This window comes from Copadichromis virginalis, linkage group LG2, assembly GCF_057382275.1.
Source record: "Copadichromis virginalis isolate Kocher_CV1m ecotype Utaka linkage group LG2, C_Virginalis_male_GT1.1, whole genome shotgun sequence".
NCBI classification, from domain to species: domain Eukaryota; kingdom Metazoa; phylum Chordata; class Actinopteri; order Cichliformes; family Cichlidae; genus Copadichromis; species Copadichromis virginalis.
The window spans coordinates 30,442,640-30,457,802 of record NC_140619.1 but is presented as its reverse complement, the minus strand read 5'-3'; the positions used below and the strand labels follow the sequence as shown (position 1 = coordinate 30,457,802).

Below are 15,163 nucleotides of genomic sequence, written 5' to 3'. Positions count from 1 at the left end.
CCTAAATGTGTTCATAATAACCCATCCTGCGGCATAAGTAGTGGTGCAGTCAGTTTAGAATTTGCTCATGTCACTAAAATGCTTGTATTGGTTGGGCTCCATTTTAAAACTTTTAATCCAAGTAGTTTGTTAAGTGTGTTACAGCTAATTAGTTTTCATATTAATTCATCACTGTTGTGATAATGACCCAGAAGGCTTCATAAGCCCTTATAATCATTTTATTTTCAGTTGTATGGCTTTAAATCCACTTGAGGTGATATAAATTGTTAATGGAAGGTCATTTAACATTTTAAATGCAGAGATTAGGGTTTTTTTTAATTTGTTAATATCTTTTGTTGATACATTTGTATAGTTTGGAGAATTGTAAAATGGTTTGACTTGATTGAAATGTTAAATACAGGGAGTGCAGAATTATTAGGCAAGTTGTATTTTTGAGGAATAATTTTATTATTGAACAACCATGTTCTCATTGAACCCAAAAAACTCATTAATATCAAAGCTGAATGTTTTTGGAAGTAGTTTTTAGTTTGTTTTTAGTTTTAGCTATTTTAGGGGGATATCTGTGTGTGCAGGTGACTATTACTGTGCATAATTATTAGGCAACTTGACAAAAAACAAATATATACCCATTTCAATTATTTATTTTTACCAGTGAAACCAATATAAGGCAAGGCAAGGCAAATTTATTTGTATAGCACAATTCAACAACAAGGTGATTCAAAGTGCTTTACAGAGACATTAGAAACAAAAACAAATAAAAAGCATGATTTAAAATTGATTAAAACAAGCAAACAAACAAACTAACTAAACACACACATTTCACACCTGTTCGCGCGATCTGAACCCTTATCGTAAGGGGAGCTACCAGTCCTTCTGTGGACGAGCTACTTTCTATTTTAAATTCCCTGAATTTAAAATACTCTCTAGACCCAGTCTAGACCCAGCTGGGGAGCTACCCAGAGCTCTAATCCCACTTAACAAACAAACAAACAAACAAACAAACGAAACAGTATATAAAATCAAAACAGATAAAATCAGAAATAGATAAGATCAGTAGTTAGTGTAAGTTTTGAAATTTAAGCTTAAAGTGTGGATTTGGTGCTTTATTCAAATGCAGCTGAGAATAGGTGAGTCTTCAACCTGGATTTAAATAAACTGAGTGTTTCAGCTGATCTGAGGCTTTCTGGGAGTTTGTTCTAGATATAAGGAGCATAAAAGCTGAATGCAGCTTCTCCGTGTCTGGTTCTGACCCTGGGAACTGATAAAAGACTGGATCCAGATGACCTGAGGGATCTGGATGGTTCATACTGGGTCAGGAGGTCATTGATGTATTTTGGTCCTAAACCATTCAGAGCTTTATAGGCCAGCATCAGAACTTTAAAGTCTATCCTCTGACGGACAGGCAGCCAGTGTAAAGACCTCAGAGCTGGACTGATGTGGTCCACTTTTTTGGTCTTAGTGAGGACTCGAGCAGCAGAGTTCTGAATGAGCTGTAGTTGTCTGACTGATTTTTTAAGTAGACCTGTAAAGATGCTGTTACAGTAATCAAGCCTACTAAAAATGAATGCATGGACTAGTTTTTCCAGGTCCTGTTGAGACATCAGATCTTTTATCCTTGATATATTCTTGAGGTGATAGTAAGCTGATTTTGTTATTGTCTTAATGTGTTTTTCTAAGTTTAGGTCTGCATCCATCACTACACCCAAATTTCTCGCCTGGTTTGTGGTTTTTAGATGTATAGATTGAAGTTCTCTGGTGACCTGTAATCGTTTTTCTTTGGCGCCAAAGACTATTACTTCAGTTTTGTTTTTGTTTAGTTGGAGAAAATTGTGGCACAACCAGTCATTAATTTCCTCAATGCATTTACCAAGAGCCTGTACAGGGCCTCGGTCTCCTGGTGACATTGTGATATATATTTGTGTGTCATCTGCATAGCTGTGGTAGTTTATTTTGTTGTTCTTTATAATCTGTGTGTAACACAGTAAGGGGAATTGTTGAAAAGAATATATCAATGGGCCAATAGGCTCGACTATAGGAGCACAGGGGTGTGTTCAAATGAGACACAGAGACAAGAATGTAACTCAAAAGAACCAGCCAACTTTAGTGACATAAACCATAAGGTTGACAAGCACAGGTTAAAGACACTTTACAATGGTAGAAAGGAAACTTACAAAAATTAAAAGAAAAGTAAAACACAAACTACTAAAGCAATGACTTGGCCAAGTGTTATTTTTGGTTTTCAATGTTCGGGTTTCAATGCTCGGGTGCACCCTAGTAACCTGACTCCTTAACTCTTATAGAAACAGATTACACAAATCCAATGTACATTCAAATGAAAATCTCACACTCTTTTCACATGTGGAGAATGCTCTACACAACAGCTCATTATTTAAAGTCCCAAATAAACAATGTCCAAGGGGTAAAGTCCAAAAAATTCCCAGGGTGTGAAAGAAAATAGGGATGAAAGAATGTCAGTCAGTGGTCTTATGTATAACCAGCTGTGCGTGAAAGTGTGAGTGATACAGTCCTACCACACCGCAAGGTGCAGCAGATCATCAAGTGGAAAAGAAGCGAATCTCAGTCTCTCTAAGTCCAGGTGGGAAGGCTCGCCATCTATTTCACCGGAGGAATCCACCTCAGGAACAATTCAGCATACAAAAAAAAACCTGACCTGTCAACAGACAGGATCAGAAGAGCAATTCAAATATTAATTATGCTGTTCTAGCTATAATTCACAACTTAGGATTTTGTTTAAATCACATTCAACATAAATTTGCAATAAAAATACTCAATTTTGCAAAAATAAAACATCTCTCTTACACAAACTATGCATTAAACCAAGTAAAGTCAGTGCATATGCATATATGTCACATAGTCGACAATTATTAATCAAACAATTGAGATTAATTCAGTTTCTCAACAATAAAATGTGAAACAGACATGAACTAACTGAGACATACAACATGTGCTCACCGATCTCAGCGCATCACGGCCGAAGACAATGGCATAGTGTCTCTCGGTCGGAAAATGCAGGGCTCTAAATAACGTAACAGGACATGTTTTCTCTTTAATAACCGTAATACGACATGAAGGAAAAATAAACATAAGTTGCGCTTCAAGTGTTACCTTACTTCTGGAAGCAGATTGAGATGAACTTCCAGGCAGTTGATAGCAACCAGAGCTAACAAAGGCTAACAGTTTAGCTCCACGCGGTACTTTTTAAAGTCACCAGAAAAATGCAGCATTTGCCTGCTTACTCACTGTGGCTACTTTTAACATGAAAGGTAGCTGATAACCAGTGAACTTATGTGCAACACAGTTGGTTGCAACTTATATCTAATACTTTTTTTCCAGCTCAAAAGCTTCAGTCTCTCTTTTCTCCTGCCAGCACGCGACTACCTCCACACATAGCAGCGAACACAGAGCACGTAGGTGGGACATACAGCGGCAGACTGCTCTCCCATTGGTCAAAACATACTGGGACCTGTGCATTTCGATTGGTTGGGCAGGCTGTCCATCTCTCCTCATATCAGTCCTTAAAGTGGTACCCCCATTGTATGTGGGTTACACCCTCCCCTCTTGATGGTATGCCCGTCCCTGGGCATCTGCAGGGTGGCACTGAGTTACACTGCTTCGACCTTTCCAACATAATTACTAGTTGGATCTTCAAATCCATTTAAAGAGCTAGTCAATGCCTCACTTAGGCCTTGAAAAAGAGAATTCACCACCGTTATCAGAGGATTCCCAAGTGTCACATAATGCAGTCTCTTGGGCTTTGCTTGCAATCTGTTAGAACGACGAAGAGATGGCTCAGTATCTTGAAGTCCATTATTCTGGATCATCACAGGTTCAGGCTGTTCAGTAACAGGTCTGTTCACATCACTTAATCCTTCTTCACATGCTGCATCAGAGCTCATCCCATCATCTTGAGGAGCTTCCTCAGACTGCTGCAATTCTGAACTTTGAGGAAGTCCTTTGGCTGAGTCAAGCCCATGCAGTATGTTTGCTTCAGGTGAGTTGTCACGGTCAGGTGAGTTGTCACGGTCAGGTGAGTTGTCACGGTCAGGTACATCCTGAATCATTCCTTCACCTTCCTCTACAAGGGATTCAGTGGCAGGAGGATCAGGTGGAAGTGAAACTGTAGGCACCTCTGGTTCTGCTGATCTTCTGACCACACAAGGAGGTTTACTCAACTTGTGAGTTTCATGTACTGGGACATATACGTCGGACTTTGATGTAATGAGAGGGCGAAATGTCCAATCAGATACATCATCCATATCAGAGGGAATTTCATCTTCCCCCTCGACAACAGAACACTGCCTTGTTCTGGGTCTCCTGTTTGGATGGGTTTTGACTGTCTCGGGTTCTGCAGCTGCTGACAGAAATCCACATGGGAGAAGCAAGTCACGATGTAGAGTCCGCACAGGTCCATCTTTACCCTCAGGTTTAACTGTGTAGACCGGCATTTCTCCAGCTTGCTTAAGGACAATGTAAACATCCGTTTCCCACTTATCTGCCAGCTTATGTTTTCCACGCAGCTTCACATTTCGTACAAGAACTCTGTCTCCACTCTGCAATGTTGATTCAACCACTCGTCGGTCAAATCTGGCTTTGTTGCGACCTGCATTCTTTTGTGCATTATTGGTGGCAATCCGGTAGCTTTCTTCCAAACGAGATTTTAGGTTACCGACGTACTGGGAATGAGTCTGCTTAGTAGCATTAGTGGGCAACCTAAAGATTAAGTCAATGGGCAGTCTTGGTTGCCTCCCAAACATCAATTCATAGGGGGAAAATCCAGTCACGTCACTCTTCGTACAATTATAAGCATGTACCAGAGACTTGACGAAGTCTCTCCAGTGGAGTTTATCTGACCGATCCAGTGTCCCAAGCATCTGGAGAAGAGTGCGGTTGAATCTCTCAACCGGATTCCCTCTAGGGTGGTAGGGGGTTGTACGCACTTTCTTCATGCCAGTAAGTTCACAGAGTTCCTTGATGGTCTTTGATTCAAAGTCAGGACCCTGATCACTAAGAAGCTTTTCGGGAAAACCATAATGGACAATGAAGTTGTCCCAGAGACACTTTGCTACAGTCTGTGCTCGTTGATTTGGAATTGGCACTGCCACAGCATACTTTGTGAAATGGTCAGTTATGACCAATACATCTTTCGTGTTTGAGCGATCTGGCTCTATTGATAAAAAGTCCATGCACACTAGTTCGAGAGGTCTGCAGGTCTTAATGTTTATCAATGGAGCAGCTTTCTCTGGAGGTGTTTTTCGACGAATACATCGCCTCACAAGATTTGACCATTTTTTCTATGGTCATGTGCATTTTCGGCCAATAAAATCTGGCCCTTGCCAAGTCTACTGTTCGTTCGACTCCAAGATGGCCCATATCATGATGAAGGCTTGTAAGTGCTGTGGCTCTTAGCTCCTCAGGGAGCACAAGCTGATATGAGGTGTTGGGACCATCTTGCCGCTTACGGTAGAGCACCCCGTTCTGTATTTCAAGCCGATTTAACTCTCTGAGTAACAGGGGAAGTTCTGGTAGCTCTAACCTAAGGCTGGGAGGTGGAGTTTCGCCAGTCTCCAAGAGTACAATCACTGCATTGATAGCAGGGTCCAATGTCTGCTTTTGCCTCAACTCCTTCTCAGAAATTGAGTGGACAATGGGAAGCCCATCCACTTGCTCCTGTTGGAAGCAGTCGGGAATAGCTGTGGACTGGTGAGTGAGGGATTCAACTAAGGTCAACCCAGAAGTGGTGGAGCCAACATTAGCTACGGCTGAGGTGACCATATGGCGCTCACAAATAGCCTGAATTACATCCAAGGGAACAGTCTCTGGACTCTCAGGGTTGCTCAGATGGTACAGTGTGAACTGCCGGATTCTCTCACTCTCCTTCTTAGATGCATAATCATCCTCTGGTGGACTGTGAGGACGGCGCGAGAGCGCATCAGCATCCAGATTTTGTTTTCCCGCTCTGTACTGAAGACTAAATGAATAGGTGGAAAGACTGGACAGCCACCTATACCCTGTTGCATCAAGCTTTGCAGAGGTCAAAATGTATGTAAGAGGGTTGCTGTCAGTCACTACTACAAAGTCTGTACCATATAGGTAGTCAGAGAATTTTTCCGTGACTGCCCACTTAAGGGCCAAAAACTCCAGCTTATGGGCTGGGTACTTTCTCTCACTCTTTGAAAGACCACGACTTGCAAAAGCTATGACCCTGGACTGTCCATCTTGTACCTGATATAAGGCAGCACCAAGGCCAATGGTACTGGCGTCCGTATGTAAAACATATGGAAGCTGGGGGTCTGCAAATCCCAAGATTGGAGCGGAGGTTAGCTTTGCTATTATTTGGTCAAAGGCCTCCTGACATTGAGGTGTCCAACGCTGACCAAAAGGTTCCTTTGGGTTGCGATACTCTGAATTTGCGTGTGTCCTTGGCTTGTTGTTCCGCTTCCTAATTGGTGGGTAGCCCGAGGTTAGTTCGTTAAGTGGTCTGACAATGATAGAGTAGCCCTGAATAAACCTTCGATAATATCCAGCAAATCCTAAAAAGGACTGAAGTTCCTTAAGATTTGTGGGGATAGGCCAGGTCTTTAAGGCCTCAACTTTGTCAGGGTCAGTCTCTACTCCTCTTGCGGAAACAATGTGACCAAGGTATTTTACCAAGGTCTGAAAGAATTTGCACTTTTCTGGTGCCAGTTTCAAGCCATATGACATCAGTCGTTGCAGGACATGTTTCAAACGCTGTTCATGTTCCTCCAGGGATGATGAGAAGACAATCAGGTCATCAATGAACACCAGAACCTCTTTGAGATTCATATCTCCTACACACTTCTCCATCAATCTCTGGAACGTCGAAGGCGCATTTGTGATCCCCTGGGGCATCCTATTAAATTCCCAAAATCCAAGTGGGCAAACAAATGCGGTCTTATTCTTGTCCGCTTCCTCCATCTCGACCTGGTAGTATCCAGACTTGAGGTCTAGGACCGAAAACCACTTAGAACCTGCAAGAGCACTGAATGCATCTTCCAATTTTGGAAGGGCATAAGCGTCTTTGATGGTCTGCAGGTTCAGCTTTCTGTAGTCTACACACAGACGAACAGAGCCATTCTTTTTACGAACGACAACAATGGGGGAAGCAAACGGGGACTCAGATTCTCGTATAACACCAGAATCAAGGAGTTCCTGTAGATGTTGTCTCACAGCATCCACATCATTGGGGTGTATGGGACGTGCTCTCTGTTTAAAGGGTGTCGCATCACTGAGTTTGATATGGTGTTTGACTTTGTCAGTGTGTCCAAAGTCCAATTCGTTCTGAGAGAAGACATTTGGCATGTCGTTTAACATGCTTGTAACTCGCTCCTTCCATTCAGTGGGTAAGGGCGAATCTCCAAAATCAAAGCTCAGTTCTGAGGAAGACTTAGCTTGAAATTTAGAGCAGTCTGGTTCTCTGACAGTTTGCTCTTTGTGTAGCACTTGCAAGATAGCATTAACATCTGCCAAAGGTGTTTTGGGGGGTATGACAATGTCATGGTTGGTTTCATTTCTCACTACGACAGGGAGAAGACACTGACGTTTGCGTGGTAAAGTGACTGCAATTGCTGAAACTAGCAAGCCATTTGGTAGTGAAGAGGCTGAAGGATGTTCAAGGACAACATCTCTTTGCATGTTCACGGGATTTACATTGACAGAGGCCTCCAGGACAACAGTCTGTCCTGCAGGAACGACTGCAGGCATCTTACCTGTCAGTTTTGCACAACCAAGGCTACCAGAGTTAAAGTTTCTTTGTCGCATCTCAAGTATTTGGAGAACTGCTTGATACCCATTAAACAAAGGCTGAAAGGGTGAAAGCTTCTGGTAATTAGCATAGAGGGCATCAAGGGTGTTTGTGCCTATGAGTACCTGCTCATGGGCTGTAGAGCGGAGATGGGGGATAACCAAGGCCAGAGTGTGAACATCAATATCAGAGCCTACAAACTCTTTAGGAAAGGTGATGGTAAGCTCAACATATCCTAAGTAAGGGACAGACTGGCCATTGGCACCCTCCACTTCAAGCAACTCATTTAAGGGATGAATGGTCAGATCTGCAAGATGTTCTTCATAAAAAGACTGGGGTACAGTTGTGACTTGTGAACCCGTGTCCAAAAGACAGTTTGTGTCTCTTCCTGCAATAGTTACTTGAGCTGTGGTCTTAGTTCCTACAAGGCCATGTGGAAATTTTGATCCTTCCACTTTAACGTTTTTAATGGCAGGTTTCAGGATTTTGGGACTGACATTGCAAGACTCCACTCCCATATGTCCCTCTATGGGAGTAGGCTTCAGTTTAAATGTGCCTCACTTCGAGAAGCATTAGAGGCTTCCCAAGCAGCCTGTTTTTCTTTCAGCTGTCTTTTCTTAGCTGCTACAAGGGAAGGGTTTGGCGCTTTATCACAAACTGAGACGACATGGCCATCCTCCCCACACTGGAAACAGTACCATGGACGTGGTCTACTGTTAGCTTTAAATGTGGAGGGATGCTGACTGGCCACTTTTGGTTTCACACCGTGGGTGTCAGGTGTGACGGACCTCGCTTTTTGCTGCTTAGGTTGTTTCGTCTTATGATTCTCAGATACAAGACTGTTAAGCTGAATGCTGAGGTCAGCAACTTGTTGCTTTAGCGTCTCAAGATCAGATTTGTCCACCAGATTATTGGTGGTGTGAGCGAGTTGCACGTGTGACGTGGCGTGCTGCTTTCTAGAGTTTTGGGCAGACTTAGCATGACTAAAATGCTGCCTCATGCGGCTCAGTTTTGCAGCCTGTTTATCTTCTTCTGTCCTAAGAAGAAGCAGCAGCTCTGCAAAGGAAGGTGGGTTTTCTTTTTTTTGTTCTAGCTGAAGATCGATTATTAGTGCATTCTCCCAACAACCTCGAATGAACTGCTTTAAGAGCTGTTGGTTAAAATCATGAGCGGACACACCACCACGTCTCATGGCTCTACTTAATGCAGTGTGCAGCCTCTGCAGGAAAACAGAAGCTCTCTCTCCATCATTTTGAAATGTGCTCATGAACCTAGCATGCAGCTCATCACCATCTTCGACTGTTCCGTAGGCAGAGTCAAGCAACTCAAGATAGGCAGAGGGTCTAGACTGTGGACTCAGATGTTTAATCATCTCGGAAGCAGGAGGAAGCAGACTGTCAAGTATACGATGTGTGCAGTGCAGATCAGACACAGAAGGATCTCTAATAAGGATTTCAACACTAGCTCGCCACGTATCATAATCTGCCTCATGGCTAGGACGTGGGCTCTTGCCCGAATAAGCCCTGAGTCTACCAGATGATGCGAACTGGGGTGAGCTCTCATTGCTGCGCACTACATGCTCAACAACTACTCGCTGAACAGCAGTTGGATTAACATCAATTATGGGGCTAGAAGCGGCCCCAGAAGAAGCTGGAAGAGTCTGTGAGGGGCTGAAATCAGTCAGGTTTTCACTGAAATTGGGAGAGGTAAGAGATTTACTTGCGTTATTTGGTGATGTCAAAACTGTGGAGTCTAGAGGTACACCTGATTGAGGGTCCTCAGAAAATGAAACGTCTCCCTTGCTGGTTAAGTCTTTCTGTGGAAGTGGGCTCTGTACAGTTGAGGATTCTGGACCAGTTTGAGATGACTGGGAAATAGCACTTCCTGCCGATGAAACCAGATTTTTAAGTTCTTCCTTTAACATCTCCTCTAATGAATTTCCACTCAGTTTGGCAATTTCACGGAGCTGTTCCATGTACATTTTAGTGGCTTTGTTTCTGGCATCAAGGGAGTAAACACTTCCTAAGGCCTTTAACTCATACACGATGCCTGCTTGGGTTGTACTTGGAAGCCGCAGAGGTAACAGTGGCTCCAATGTGTGCATGGCAGTCTCATGTGTAAACTCGATGATCATGTGCTTATGGTAATCTGACTCAGGATCGTCTAGACGAAAGTAACGGTTGATGGAACCATATTTTTGGAGGAAAGTGGACACTTCCTCATCAGTCTCTGATCCTGTGATCCCACTAACAACTACAGAATTGGGAATTCTGATGGATTCACTTAGCACAACATCCATTTTCTCTCTAGAAATTATAGCTCAGATTAAGCACTTTTAAACACCACACACAAATTGTCTAGCACTTAAACACACACAACCATGCTCCTGGCTGGCTCGCCAAAGCTCTCACTGTAACACAGTAAGGGGAATTGTTGAAAAGAATATATCAATGGGCCAATAGGCTCGACTATAGGAGCACAGGGGTGTGTTCAAATGAGACACAGAGACAAGAATGTAACTCAAAAGAACCAGCCAACTTTAGTGACATAAACCATAAGGTTGACAAGCACAGGTTAAAGACACTTTACAATGGTAGAAAGGAAACTTACAAAAATTAAAAGAAAAGTAAAACACAAACTACTAAAGCAATGACTTGGCCAAGTGTTATTTTTGGTTTTCAATGTTCGGGTTTCAATGCTCGGGTGCACCCTAGTAACCTGACTCCTTAACTCTTATAGAAACAGATTACACAAATCCAATGTACATTCAAATGAAAATCTCACACTCTTTTCACATGTGGAGAATGCTCTACACAACAGCTCATTATTTAAAGTCCCAAATAAACAATGTCCAAGGGGTAAAGTCCAAAAAATTCCCAGGGTGTGAAAGAAAATAGGGATGAAAGAATGTCAGTCAGTGGTCTTATGTATAACCAGCTGTGCGTGAAAGTGTGAGTGATACAGTCCTACCACACCGCAAGGTGCAGCAGATCATCAAGTGGAAAAGAAGCGAATCTCAGTCTCTCTAAGTCCAGGTGGGAAGGCTCGCCATCTATTTCACCGGAGGAATCCACCTCAGGAACAATTCAGCATACAAAAAAAAACCTGACCTGTCAACAGACAGGATCAGAAGAGCAATTCAAATATTAATTATGCTGTTCTAGCTATAATTCACAACTTAGGATTTTGTTTAAATCACATTCAACATAAATTTGCAATAAAAATACTCAATTTTGCAAAAATAAAACATCTCTCTTACACAAACTATGCATTAAACCAAGTAAAGTCAGTGCATATGCATATATGTCACATAGTCGACAATTATTAATCAAACAATTGAGATTAATTCAGTTTCTCAACAATAAAATGTGAAACAGACATGAACTAACTGAGACATACAACATGTGCTCACCGATCTCAGCGCATCACGGCCGAAGACAATGGCATAGTGTCTCTCGGTCGGAAAATGCAGGGCTCTAAATAACGTAACAGGACATGTTTTCTCTTTAATAACCGTAATACGACATGAAGGAAAAATAAACATAAGTTGCGCTTCAAGTGTTACCTTACTTCTGGAAGCAGATTGAGATGAACTTCCAGGCAGTTGATAGCAACCAGAGCTAACAAAGGCTAACAGTTTAGCTCCACGCGGTACTTTTTAAAGTCACCAGAAAAATGCAGCATTTGCCTGCTTACTCACTGTGGCTACTTTTAACATGAAAGGTAGCTGATAACCAGTGAACTTATGTGCAACACAGTTGGTTGCAACTTATATCTAATACTTTTTTTCCAGCTCAAAAGCTTCAGTCTCTCTTTTCTCCTGCCAGCACGCGACTACCTCCACACATAGCAGCGAACACAGAGCACGTAGGTGGGACATACAGCGGCAGACTGCTCTCCCATTGGTCAAAACATACTCGGACCTGTGCATTTCGATTGGTTGGGCAGGCTGTCCATCTCTCCTCATATCAGTCCTTAAAGTGGTACCCCCATTGTATGTGGGTTACATGTGCCAGTGGGAGCATGTAAATGTTAAACAGAGGGGGTCCCAAGATGGAACCTTGGGACATCTCCACATTCACAAATATACATTTCTGACATTCAAAAACAAAACAAAAACAAATCAGCGACCAATATAGCCACCTTTCTTTGCAAGGACACTCAAAAGCCTGCCATCCATGGATTCTGTCAGTGTTTTGATCTGTTCACCATCAACATTGCGTGCAGCAGCAACCACAGCCTCCCAGACACTGTTCAGAGAGGTGTACTGTTTTCCCTCCTTGTAAATCTCACATTTGATGATGGACCACAGGTTCTCAATGGGGTTCAGATCAGGTGAACGAGGTGGCCATGTCATTAGTTTTCCTTCTTTTATACACTTTCTTGCCAGCCGCGCTGTGGAGTACTTGGACGCGTGTGATGGAGCATTGTCCTGCATGAAAATCATGTTTTTCTTGAAGGATGCAGACTTCTTCCTGTACCACTGCTTGAAGAAGGTGTCTTCCAGAAACTGGCAGTAGGACTGGGAGTTGATCTTGACTCCATCCTCAACCCGAAAAGGCCCCACAAGCTCATCTTTGATGATACCAGCCCAAACCAGTACTCCACCTCCACCTTGCTGGCGTCTGAGCCGGACTGGAGCTCTCTGCCCTTTACCAATCCAGCCACAGGCCCATCCATCTGGCCCATCAAGACTCACTCTCATTTCATCAGTCCATAAAACCTTAGAAAAATCAGTCTTGAGATATTTCTTGGCCCAGTCTTGACGTTTCAGCTTGTGTGTCTTGTTCAGTGGTGGTCGTCTTTCAGCCTTTCTTACCTTGGCCATGTCTCTGAGTATTGCACACCTTGTGCTTTTGGGCACTCCAGTGATGTTGCAGCTCTGAAATATGTCCAAACTGTTGGCAAGTGGCATCTTGGCAGCTGCACGCTTGACTTTTCTCAGTTCATGGGCAGTTATTTTGCACCTTGGTTTTTCCACACGCTTCTTGCGACCCTGTTGACTATTTTGAATGAAACGCTTAATTGTTCGATGATCACGCTTCAGAAGCTTTGCAATTTTGAGACTGCTGCATCCCTCTGCAAGATATGTCACTATTTTTGACTTTTCTGAGCCTGTCAAGTCCTTCTTTTGACCCATTTTGCCAAAGGAAAGGACGTTGCCTAATAATTATGCACACCCGATATAGGGTGTTGATGTCATTAGACCACACCCCTTCTCATTACAGAGATGCACATCACCTTATATGCTTAATTGGTAGTAGGCTTTCGAGCCTATACAGCTTGGAGTGAGACAACATGCATGAAGAGGATGATGTGGACAAAATTCTCATTTGCCTAATAATTCTGCACTCCCTGTACTTTTGTTCTAATAACTACAAGATTTCACTGTGTGAACAGGCTTATCGGTTGCTCAGCTTCTCACTCTAAATCAATGTGTTGCTTTTCCAAATGTGAGCATGTAGTATCTAAAATTTATGTAAAGCAAATCTGCTGCCTCTATTGAGCATTCTTCATTCCTGCAGTACAGTAATCTGACGCAGTGTATCCCTGAAATCCACTCGCTGCTCTGTGCTATCTGTTCACAAACCTCATATATCAGCTTCACAAGGCACTGATCAGATCCCAGATCAGTCCTTGTCTCTAAGTATAATGTTGCCTAAGGAAAAGAGCAGAGACTTGGTGGAGACGGAAAGGAAGATGAGGAGGGGGAGAATTAGAGACTATGGGGAAAAAGATGAGGGTGGGAGGATGGGAATTCGGCAAGGTTCCAGAGCCATGAATAAAATGCATAAAGTACACAGTAAAATTTTAATGCTGTTTAGTTTCCACTGAGAGGCCAGATTTGCATCCTCATCCCCTGATTATGACATCTTCAGTCAGCACTCCAGGCTTGGCATTGCCCATTTTAATGTTAATGTGAGTGTTTGCACAAATTCACTATTACTCACTTGTGAGAATAGGCATATACACACACATACACACTCACACAAAACACACACTTTTCAGAGAAGGTTACTTCTGCTGAGAGAAGCTAATCGGGCTGAAACCATTCCCGCTTTGGTTCCTTCTGTCCCTTTTCTTGTCACAGATTTCCTAAGGAACCTCCTATCAGATAATATCAGGCACATCACATTAAACTGAGAAAAAGAAAATGAGCTGACCTGGTGAAGTCCTACTAGACTGACTGTGAGGTCATCGTAACAGTGAAAGATTATTTCAGATCTTCCTTAGAAGCAGACCAAAAGCACTGTTTTTGTAGCTTTAATAGTTCCCCCCACACTGATAGCCTACAGGGCGCTTTACAACTGGCTCACCAAAGGATTCAGTCTGGCTCACTGGATAATCTGTCAGAGCCTAACAAACGAAAAGACAGCTTTTATTTATTTAGTCAGTTTTTGCACTTTGTGTCTTTGTGTTTTAAGTTGCATCTTCATATACAGTGCTGTGAAAAAGTATTTGCCTCCGACCAGATTTCATCAGTTTTTTCCATATTTGTTGCTCTTACATGTTTCAGGTGATCAGACTAATTTTATTATTACAAAAATATAACCCAAGTAAATACAAAATTGAGTTTTTAAACCGTGATTTTAATTTATTAAGAGGAAAAAAACCCAAACCTAGCAGGCCATCTGTGAAAAAGTAATTGCCCAACGTAAAAAGGTGAAAAAGTAATAAGGAAGGGGGTATATACTTTTTCACAGCACTGTACATATATCGATTCTGTAGACGAAGAGCAAGATTTTTGGTGCTTGAGGCATTCTGTTTTATATCTACTGTCTGCTCGTAGTCCAAGTTCAATTGATTGATAATGTCAGACTGTCTAAAAGTAGTTAAACAGTATATGTCGAGCGTAAAAGACGGATTGCTTTTGCAGCAATGTGGTTTTATTGAATATGAAGACTTTCATAAAGTATACTTAAATAAAAAAAAAGGTTTTCTAGGTTGCTATGCAATGGCTATACTTAGTCAGATTGTATGGATCAAATTGGGGTGCATACAGCCCAATTTGATTGTAAATGAATGTGACATCCTCGTGTAGAATAAACATTGAGGTACCATGGCAATACAAAAGAAGTCAGCAGCCCACAATTACTTCATGATTGTACAATAACTAATAAAATAGAAATGACATTGAGAAAGAATGAGAATAAAAATCTGGTGTCACACTGGTGAAACAATTCTCAGCCTTTAATTTTTATATGAGCATGTTCACAATCCCATTTCTTATTGTTGTTATTATTGTCTTATTGTCTTTGCTTCACTGTGTTTCTCCTGTTGCACCATGTATCATACTGAGCTTGAATATTTTATAGCAGAGTCAGCAGAGCTCAGTACATTTTAGCTGTGACCCCTTCATAATATTATGTTTTTCATTTG

The 15,163-nt window shown here is 42.2% G+C and overlaps 1 protein-coding gene and 2 long non-coding RNA genes across 4 annotated transcripts in view; 1 reads left to right on the top strand and 2 right to left on the bottom strand.

The window, feature by feature from the left end:
• The window catches only part of spock1 (SPARC (osteonectin), cwcv and kazal like domains proteoglycan 1), a 131,726-nt gene that overhangs the window by 60,138 nt on the left and 56,425 nt on the right, over positions 1–15,163 (top strand). The gene's annotated exons all lie outside the window — the stretch shown is intronic.
• Positions 2,078–4,468, bottom strand: LOC146717639 (uncharacterized). Its single transcript, XR_014923830.1, has 2 exons — positions 2,974–4,468; positions 2,078–2,671 (listed from the first exon to the last, which is right to left on the bottom strand). It is a non-coding gene; the product is annotated as an uncharacterized LOC146717639 (long non-coding RNA).
• LOC146717638 (uncharacterized) lies at positions 10,300–11,667 on the bottom strand. Its single transcript, XR_014921944.1, has 2 exons — positions 11,196–11,667; positions 10,300–10,893 (listed from the first exon to the last, which is right to left on the bottom strand). It is a non-coding gene; the product is annotated as an uncharacterized LOC146717638 (long non-coding RNA).